Below are 10,141 nucleotides of genomic sequence, written 5' to 3'. Positions count from 1 at the left end.
CCGCCCCTCAACTCTGCTCAATACAGATCATTTTTCCGTCCACTGTTGTGCTGGACAACAGTGCCCCCAGTCCTAATGCATGGCTGCAGCTCAACTAGCAGCCCAGTGACCCTCACAGTCATGGGCCTTCATTAAACATTTAATGAACGAATACATTTTCATATAGGCATCAAACTGCATATTGTGCACAGAATGAGTATCATACACGGTAACAGTCTATACATCAAAAGCTGCATTGAAGTAAAAATGGTCAAAAAACCCAGCAAAATCCAAATGCAATGAAAACTTCCCTTGGGCCAGGCAAAGACTCACAGACAGGACTAAATAAGAGCATGAATCCAATACCAAAAAAGAACAGAGGAAACTGCACAATTCCCCAAACACGAACACTGACTAAACCACGAGAAGACTGTAGTAAGTACATTTGATATCGCTCTAAAACAAAAATCCATCTGTTACAGACTGAATGTTTGTACACCTCCAAAATTCGTACGTTGAAGTCCTAATCCCCGGGATGACTGTACTTAGAGATTGGGCCTTTAAGGAAGTAATTAAGGTTAAATAAGGTGATGAAGGTGGGGCCCTGATTCAAAGAGAGATCAGAGAACATTCCCTGTCCTTGCGTCTCTCCCTCCTTGCTCCCTGCCCTCTTTCTCCCCTCTCTTCCCAAGGGCTCACAAAGAGGTCACGTGAGCACACAGAACGGAGGGCAGCAGCCTACAAGCCTAGAGAAGCAGCTTCCCTCAGAATAACTTACCCTGCCGGCACCTTGATCTTGGACTTCCCAGCCTCTAGGACTATGAGGAATGCACTTCTGATATTTAAGCCACCTAGTCTGTGGTATTTTATTATGGCAGTCCAAGCTGCCTAATACACCATCTAATGATATTTTAAGTCCACCACGGGTCAACCTAACTCCTAAAGTTTGAGCAGACTAGAACAATTTGGCCAGATTTTACTTTTACTGCCTTTCATGGAAAGGGGAGTTCTTTGAAGTCAGTACTCAGAATAGAAACTGTGACTGAAGATGGGCAGTGCTGAGACCGGGGACAGGTATCAGGATCTTTTAAACCTTAATGAATTACTGCTCGTGAAGTGAAATGAAGCAAGAAATGCAGGAAACCTGGGCTCCCCTCCTGACTTCGGCATTTGCTGAGCTGTGTGACTTCGGCCAAGTCAACAAATCTCCAGTGCTTCATCTGTAAAATAAGCTACACCCCTTACTCTGCCTCATTCCATCTGCACAACTACCCTGTAATGGGAGTAAAGCAGCACAAATGAAAGCTTCAATAAATTTTAGTTCTTTCTACCCCTCCTACCCATATTCAACTGCTTCCAGGGGCGCCTGGGTGGCTTAGCCGGGTAATCGGTTAATTGTCTGACTCTTGATTTCAGCTCAGGTCATGATCTCGGGGTCCTGGAATTGGCCCCGTGTCAGGCTCTGTGCTCAGTGTGGAGTCTGTTTGTCCCTCTCCCTGGCCTTTCTCTCTGCTCGTGCTCTCTCTACCTCCCTCTCTCCAATAAATAAAAATCCTTAAAAAATAAAATAAAATAGACTGCTTCCAAAAACAGAATAGTGGTCTATATACAAGATATACTCAGATACTTACTGGCTCTCTTATTGCATAGACACACAATTCCATAAATGTGTCATGAACTCCTGCCAAAGGCTCTGTACTGTCCTAGACTATGTGGAAGACACAAAAACAAGCTGAACCCTATAGCCTAGAAAGCGAGTTGGGCTGCAAAAACTGCTAACTAAAAGAGAAGCACGCTGAAAGAGACCACAAAAGAGGACAAAGCACCTTGGGCAGAGGAGGGAAGAGCTTAATCTGCATTCTTCATGAACAAGAGGACATTTGAGCCAGTTCTTTAAGAATGTACAGGATATGAACACAGAGTTGAAGGAGATCATTCAGATAAATAATTGAGAGGGGGCTCCACTCTGAGTGGTGACAATGTTAACGGACAGGAGAAGGTGCACACCAAAGACCTTTTCAAAGCGAGTAATTGCCAGGACGTGTGTGTGTCCACACTAGGGTGGAGCATCAAGAGGAAGGAGAGGATCCAGGAGAACCCACTCGCTCTCAAGAGATGAAAAGCCATTTCCTTTCCTGGACTGTTGACTGTCCCCTGACTCAGTATCCCCAAAACAACCTTTTCTCAAAGAGACATTGATTCCAACATGTTAAAATGAAAAGTCCAGGGATGCCTGGGTGGCTCAGTCGGTTAAGCGTCTGCCTTGGGCTCAGGTCATGATCCTGGGGTCCTAGGATGGAGCTCCACATCGGGCTCCCTGCTCGGCAGGGAGTCTGCTCCTACCTCTGTCCCTCGCCCTCCCTCTGCTCGTGTTCGCTCACTCTCTCTCAAATAAAATCTTTTTTTTTTTAAAGATTTTATTTATTTGACAGAGATAGAGACAGCCAGCGAGAGAGGGAACACAANACTCACTCTCTCTCAAATAAAATCTTTTTTTTAAAGATTTTATTTATTTATTTGACAGAGATAGAGACAGCCAGCGAGAGAGGGAACACAAGCAGGGGGAGTGGGAGAGGAAGAAGCAGGCTCACAGCAGAGGAGCCTGACGTGGGGCTCGATCCCATAACGCCGGGATCACGCCCTGAGCCGAAGGCAGACGCTTAACCGCTGTGCCACCCAGGCGCCCCTCTCAAATAAAATCTTAAAAAAAAAAAAAAAAAAAAACCAGAAAGCTAAAAGTCCACCTCTTACAGATGAGGAAACTGGGGCTCAGAGCAAAAGTGGGGCTTCCTGGGTTTCCAGTAACAGAGGAGAACCCAAAAGCAAAGCTTCCTCATTTGTTTTCAACATCTCCTCTTTGGAACCTTCTCATGGTCAAGAGGCCCTTTTTCAAGGTGCCCTCAAGCCTTCCCCACTATCCCATCTAGGAATTCAAAGGGCACTACTCTCAACTCTGACATTAAATGTGTGACATTAGGTAAGTCCCCTTTCCTCCGACTGTCGGTTTCTCATCTCTAAATTATAAAGGTAAAGTGGGTGTTCTCTAAAGTCCCATCCAGTGCTGGCCATCCATGGTAGCTCTGCGGCTATGATGGGTTTCCTGGACCTAACTTCCACAGCTCTCCGCCAAATACACATAGATGTTGTCTCCTGATTATTTATGAAGCTGGTGGCGCTACTGGCCAATGAGAGAGAACACTGCAACAGAATAAAGTAATCTCAGCACGTTAGACCACGTAAGGCTCACAGACGGTTTAACCTAGAGGTTAAGTAGTTCCAGTTGGAATGGCTAAAGCACGTGATCGGATCTCATCATTTCTGTAGCCCCAGCAAATTGAAGAGGGCCTGGTGCACAGAAGGCACTTGCTACATAATTTTGGAATATATGTTGAAATTAACCTGTTTACCATTTGCATTTTTTTTTACTAATTACATCTAGTTTTTCCACTATCTAAAACTCCTTTGACAGAGGATTTATGACAAAAATTACCTCCTCAGGGCGCCTGGGTGGCTCAGTCGTTAAGCGTCTGCCTTCGGCTTGGGGCGTGATGCCGGAGTTCTGGGATCGAGCCCCACATTGGGGTCTTCTGCTGGGAGCCTGCTTCTTCCTCTCCCACTCCCCCTGCTTGTGTTCCCTCTCTTGCTGGCTGTCTCTNTTCTGGGATCGAGCCCCACATTGGGGTCTTCCGCTGGGAGCCTGCTTCTTCCTCTCCCACTCCCCCTGCTTGTGTTCCCTCTCTCGCTGGCTGTCTCTCTCTCTGTCAAATAAATAAATAAAATCTTTAAAAAAAAATTACCTCCTGGCTTCTTCTTGTAAATGCTATTGTACTGTATGCCAAAAATTTTTCTAAGATTTTGTTTATTTGAGAGAGAGAGAGTGAGCAGGGAGAGAGAATCTAAAGCAGACTGCGTTGAGCACAGAGCCAACGCGGAGCTCGATCCCACAACCTCGAGATCATGTCCTGAGCTGAAACCAAGAGTCCGAAGCTTAACCAACTAAGCCACCCAGGCGCCCCCTGTACGCCAAATTTTTAAAAGCTGCACTATGACAATGAAAGTTTCATGATTTCATTTTATCCAGAGGTAGGAGTAATCAGACATTACTGTGCCTACCTTCCCATATACCTGTACTCGAAAGTTCAGACCTGACCACCCAGGATGGCCACTCACCTGTGCCCTCTCCACCGTCTCTCCTTCTTTCAGATGGCTTTGCAGTCTTAAACCTTGAGATGAACTTGCTTCCTCTAATGCTCTGCCTCCTCTTCCCCTTCACCACTCACCCCAGGCGGCCTTGTAACTTGGAAGTGTTTATTTTTACCATCTGTGTCTGAGTGTGACTGTGAACAGAACCAGCCTTACGTTTAAGGCAAGAGCTCCCACCTCCCATTCTTCCACCCTCACGTGTTCCTCTATAGACCAGATGAAGGTTCTTAAAAGTCCCCACCCCTCCTCTCCCTCCCCCATGGCTCCATCCTAAACCATCTCCCCACCCCAACCCCAAGCTCTCTGAAATTCCCTTCGNTAAACCATCTCCCCACCCCAACCCCAAGCTCTCTGAAATTCCCTTCGCACCACTTTTAAAGTGTCCTCTACAGAAAGCGCTTTCACAATCAGCAAGTTCCCACTCTAGCCCACTCCTCACCTGTGAGCACTCACTCCTCCTCTCCCACTGCTTCAAAACAACCAGGGGCACTCCCTCTGATCTCTGGCCCAGGGGTCCCAAGTATTTACCCCTTCTGCATGCTCAGAATTACTCTGTACTGCAATCTTATCCATATTCTCAAGTGCTGCCACTGTCTGAGGGTGAATTCCTAAAGCTTGGAACTCCGTTTTATTTGTATTTTTAGCACAGAGATTTTCAGTGTTTATTCAAAAAAAGTAAGGGTGTCAGGGAGATCCTCTCTCCCCAGCCCCATTCTCCTCCTCAGACCACACACATCCCCACTTATCCACCAGCCACCTCTGTCTAGCTGTCCATGTGGGCATCTCAGAAATCGCCAATTCTTTTCTTCTTCTTCTTTTTTTTTTTAAGATTTATTCATTTTGGGGGGAGGGGGAGAATCTCAAGCAGATTCCCCGCTGAGCGCAGAGCCCATCCTGCAACCCTGAGATCATGACCTGAGCCAAAAACAAGAGTTGGCTGCTTAACCAACTGAGCCACCCAGGTGCCCCAAAATCTCCAATTCTTCATGGCCAAAAGCAAACAAATTATTCCCCTACTCTCAAACTTCCTGATTTCTGATGATTTCAGCCACCTGAACGTGGCCCAAAGCAAAGAACTCAGCATGCTTTTCCATCACAGGTAACCACTCACTAAGACCTGCTATACGTTTTACCTCAGTATTTACTACCTCCTCTCTCATCCTTATTGCCTTATAATTCTGAGGTCAGACCGTCATTTCCCAAAATGATCTCCCAACTTCCAGCCCCTCTTCCACACAACTACCAGAGGGCTCATCCTAAAACACAGTGATCATGCCCCAGTCCTGCATGTAAACCTCTTACATCGCCCGCATTCCTCAGTGATCAAGTCCAAACTCCGCACATGGCATTCGAGGCCTTTCCAGATCTGTGCCCCCGCCACCCCATGCCAACCCCCCTTTCCCATATATTTTTCAACCCAGCAGACCAAACTCACCTTCATGCCCTTGAACCTGCTGTGTTCTCATGACTTGTACACAGGGCTTCCTCTGGCTGGAATCCTTTACTCCAAGGTCCACCAAGAGCTCATTTTATTTTTTTTTAAATAATTTTATTTTTAAGTAATCACTATACCCAACATGGGGCTTGAACCCACAACCCTGAGATCAAGAGTCATATGCACCCCATCAAGGGCTCATTTTCATCCCTCAAAGTCCAACTCTTGTGACATTTTGTGATGGCTATTATGTTTATTTACAATAGCTTCCTTCTAATATGAGTTTGGGGTAGCTTATAAAGTATGCACACATTGCAACTAGACTTACTTTTTTTTTAAAGAGAAAGATATCAGGGCAAAGACAAGGTAAAAAAAAAAGACAGAAGTTAGGAGGTGGTGTAGCATTCGAAATCTCTATCACAAAGTCTCATACTCCTCTTGTTAGAGGTAATTTGGCCCTGAGTTTTCTATCCAGAATGAATTAGTTACTCCTCTGCAAGCTCACTGCCAGTTGTATATGACTATAGTGTAGCACTTCCCATATTTTTTGTAATGTGCTCTTTGTGTCCATCTCCCTCACTGGACTGGGAAATTCATAAGGGAATACATAATGTCTGACTCATCTCTGTATCCCCAGCAGGAAGCATATGACTCAGCAGACAACTGGTGCTCAGCAGACATGTGTTGAATGAATGTCACCATGGACAGGGAACAAGGTACTAGTGTTGGTTGAGCTCCCTACCAGACATTTGAAAAAAACATTGTTTTATCCTCATAAAAAATTACATGGCTGATAAATGGCAGAGCCAGGATTTGAACCCCAAACTGTCTCTCCAAAGCAATTGCGTTTTCCACTATGCACACTGCTCCCTACCTTCACCATCACTAGGCACCCAAATACCCCCTCCGTCAAGGCCTGATTTTAAAAGAACCCTTCTCCAGAAGCCTCTCCTACTTAGGAGAAAAGTCAGCCTGAATCCAGCCCAGACCTACCTTCCACAACAAGTGAGAAATGGCTGCAAATGGGGAGAGGAAAGGGTGCCTTCTTGGTAGGTGAGAACCAAGCAGGCTACACAGATATTCTGGAGATGGTGTTGTGAGGGCCTCAGCTCCCCTTTCCAGTCCCTTTCCAGGGGATACAGTCCCTAGGCCTTCCTGCCTTTCTCTGCCTTCCTCAGGGTCCAAAGCCTTCCATTCTCCCCATTCCAAACTGAACCCCAAAATAATCTCCTCATGCCCACGGCTCCTCTAACCAAGTGAACTGTGCAAAACACACTCCTTCATTACATCAGGTAGGCCTTTGTATCTCAAGTGTCTTATCAACCTTTAGGGTCCGTGAGTACCCCAATCTCCTCAAACACATGAAAAGAATTTCAGGAATCACAAGAAGGGACAATGACATTTTGGGAAGAGTCCGGCTCTCAACCCATCTGAATATTTTTGGGGTGGCCTTGGAGTAAGAAAACACAACCTGTGATCTCAACCCAGCATCCCCTCCCCCTCCCCCAGGCAAGATGCCTGGTCTCTAAAGGCAGGATGGACTCCTGGTCCAGAATGCTTCTAGGGTGGCAAACCCCGGTCTCTTCCTCAACATCTTCCAGAGCTTCAGAATTCCCTCTCTCCCCCTCCCCGGTCCTCCCCCTTTCTCTCTGTCATCCCAAACTCCCATAACAGTCCTCAATCATAACTCAGGAACTATGGTTTTGAATTCATATTCAACAATTTCCTTGGTAACACAACCTCCCATCTGACAGGCTGAAATCCACACCCCTGGCCCTGATATTTTTCTACCTCGTTTTAAATGTGTGACAAATAGATCCCTCCATCCTAGAATCCCTCTCCTGTACTGCAGAAACATTTGTAATCTTAAATGTTACCACATCTAACAACCAACCAATCTCCTGGATCCGAAGAGGAAGGCTAAATAAATCCTTCACTGTTTCCTACTCCTAAATAAAGATTATTCGGGCAATTTACAGTAGCTACCTCGTAGCACCGGTGCGATGATTTAGATAACTCATACCAACTGTTTAGTACCTGGGGCCTAGCACAGAGAAAGTGCTCAAAATTTAGCTATGATAATTTATGTACATTATCTCTCACAATAGTACCGAGGGTAGTATTACAGCGTGCACTCCCCCGCAACACCCCTTCCACCGTTCCCCCATTTACAGTAGCAGCAGCCCAGGCTCGGAGTAAAGAAGCTTTCCCAAGGTCAGGCGGGCACCGATGTGATGATGCTCGGCCCTCGGCCTCTGACTGAGGGACCCCTCCCATTACACCCCCGAACGGGGCACTGGGGGTCTTAAAGGAGACAAGTATGGAAAAGCGCCGAGCACAGTGCCTGGCAAACAGCAGGGACCCTGGGATGGGAAGACCCGGCACTGCGGTCGCCTGGAAGCCTCCCTAGCGGCTCCCCCGGCCCCCGGGGGAAGGGGGTGCAGAGTCCCCCNATTAGTTACTCCTCTGCAAGCTCACTGCCAGTTGTATATGACTATAGTGTAGCACTTCCCATATTTTTTGTAATGTGCTCTTTGTGTCCATCTCCCTCACTGGACTGGGAAATTCATAAGGGAATACATAATGTCTGACTCATCTCTGTATCCCCAGCAGGAAGCATATGACTCAGCAGACAACTGGTGCTCAGCAGACATGTGTTGAATGAATGTCACCATGGACAGGGAACAAGGTACTAGTGTTGGTTGAGCTCCCTACCAGACATTTGAAAAAAACATTGTTTTATCCTCATAAAAAATTACATGGCTGATAAATGGCAGAGCCAGGATTTGAACCCCAAACTGTCTCTCCAAAGCAATTGCGTTTTCCACTATGCACACTGCTCCCTACCTTCACCATCACTAGGCACCCAAATACCCCCTCCGTCAAGGCCTGATTTTAAAAGAACCCTTCTCCAGAAGCCTCTCCTACTTAGGAGAAAAGTCAGCCTGAATCCAGCCCAGACCTACCTTCCACAACAAGTGAGAAATGGCTGCAAATGGGGAGAGGAAAGGGTGCCTTCTTGGTAGGTGAGAACCAAGCAGGCTACACAGATATTCTGGAGATGGTGTTGTGAGGGCCTCAGCTCCCCTTTCCAGTCCCTTTCCGGGGGATACAGTCCCTAGGCCTTCCTGCCTTTCTCTGCCTTCCTCAGGGTCCAAAGCCTTCCATTCTCCCCATTCCAAACTGAACCGCAAAATAATCTCCTCATGCCCACGGCTCCTCTAACCAAGTGAACTGTGCAAAACACACTCCTTCATTACATCAGGTAGGCCTTTGTATCTCAAGTGTCTTATCAACCTTTAGGGTCCGTGAGTACCCCAATCTCCTCAAACACATGAAAAGAATTTCAGGAATCACAAGAAGGGACAATGACATTTTGGGAAGAGTCCGGCTCTCAACCCATCCGAATATTTTTGGGGTGGCCTTGGAGTAAGAAAACACAACCTGTGATCTCAACCCAGCATCCCCTCCCCCTCCCCCAGGCAAGATGCCTGGTCTCTAAAGGCAGGATGGACTCCTGGTCCAGAATGCTTCTAGGGTGGCAAACCCCGGTCTCTTCCTCAACATCTTCCAGAGCTTCAGAATTCCCTCTCTCCCCCTCCCCGGTCCTCCCCCTTTCTCTCTGTCATCCCAAACTCCCATAACAGTCCTCAATCATAACTCAGGAACTATGGTTTTGAATTCATATTCAACAATTTCCTTGGTAACACAACCTCCCATCTGACAGGCTGAAATCCACACCCCTGGCCCTGATATTTTTCTACCTCGTTTTAAATGTGTGACAAATAGATCCCTCCATCCTAGAATCCCTCTCCTGTACTGCAGAAACATTTGTAATCTTAAATGTTACCACATCTAACAACCAACCAATCTCCTGGATCCGAAGAGGAAGGCTAAATAAATCCTTCACTGTTTCCTACTCCTAAATAAAGATTATTCGGGCAATTTACAGTAGCTACCTCGTAGCACCGGTGCGATGATTTAGATAACTCATACCAACTGTTTAGTACCTGGGGCCTAGCACAGAGAAAGTGCTCAAAATTTAGCTATGATAATTTATGTACATTATCTCTCACAATAGTACCGAGGGTAGTATTACAGCGTGCACTCCCCCGCAACACCCCTTCCACCGTTCCCCCATTTACAGTAGCAGCAGCCCAGGCTCGGAGTAAAGAAGCTTTCCCAAGGTCAGGCGGGCACCGATGTGATGATGCTCGGCCCTCGGCCTCTGACTGAGGGACCCCTCCCATTACACCCCCGAACGGGGCACTGGGGGTCTTAAAGGAGACAAGTATGGAAAAGCGCCGAGCACAGTGCCTGGCAAACAGCAGGGACCCTGGGATGGGAAGACCCGGCACTGCGGTCGCCTGGAAGCCTCCCTAGCGGCTCCCCCGGCCCCCGGGGGAAGGGGGTGCAGAGTCCCCCGCAGCTCCGGGTGCGCCGCCGACTCTCCCCGAGGTCCGCGCCCTGGGGCTTTGTACGCCGCAGGGCGGCCCCACTCACCGTTGTCCCATCGCGGCGCGC

At 47.4% G+C, this 10,141-nt stretch overlaps 1 protein-coding gene across 1 annotated transcript in view; it reads right to left on the bottom strand.

The window, feature by feature from the left end:
- MSANTD3 (Myb/SANT DNA binding domain containing 3) overlaps window positions 1–3,532 on the bottom strand; it is a 19,779-nt gene extending 16,247 nt beyond the window's left edge. The window contains exon 1 of the mRNA XM_002928091.4: window positions 3,470–3,532. The gene's annotated coding sequence lies outside the window, so the exon portion shown is untranslated. The remainder of the gene's footprint in view (window positions 1–3,469) is intronic.
- Window positions 3,533–10,141: the final 6,609 nt, after the last annotated feature.

The sequence above is a fragment of the Ailuropoda melanoleuca genome, chromosome 7 (assembly GCF_002007445.2).
Source record: "Ailuropoda melanoleuca isolate Jingjing chromosome 7, ASM200744v2, whole genome shotgun sequence".
NCBI classification, from domain to species: domain Eukaryota; kingdom Metazoa; phylum Chordata; class Mammalia; order Carnivora; family Ursidae; genus Ailuropoda; species Ailuropoda melanoleuca.
Note: the sequence above shows the minus strand (reverse complement) of the source record. Positions and strands in the feature narration are given on the sequence as shown.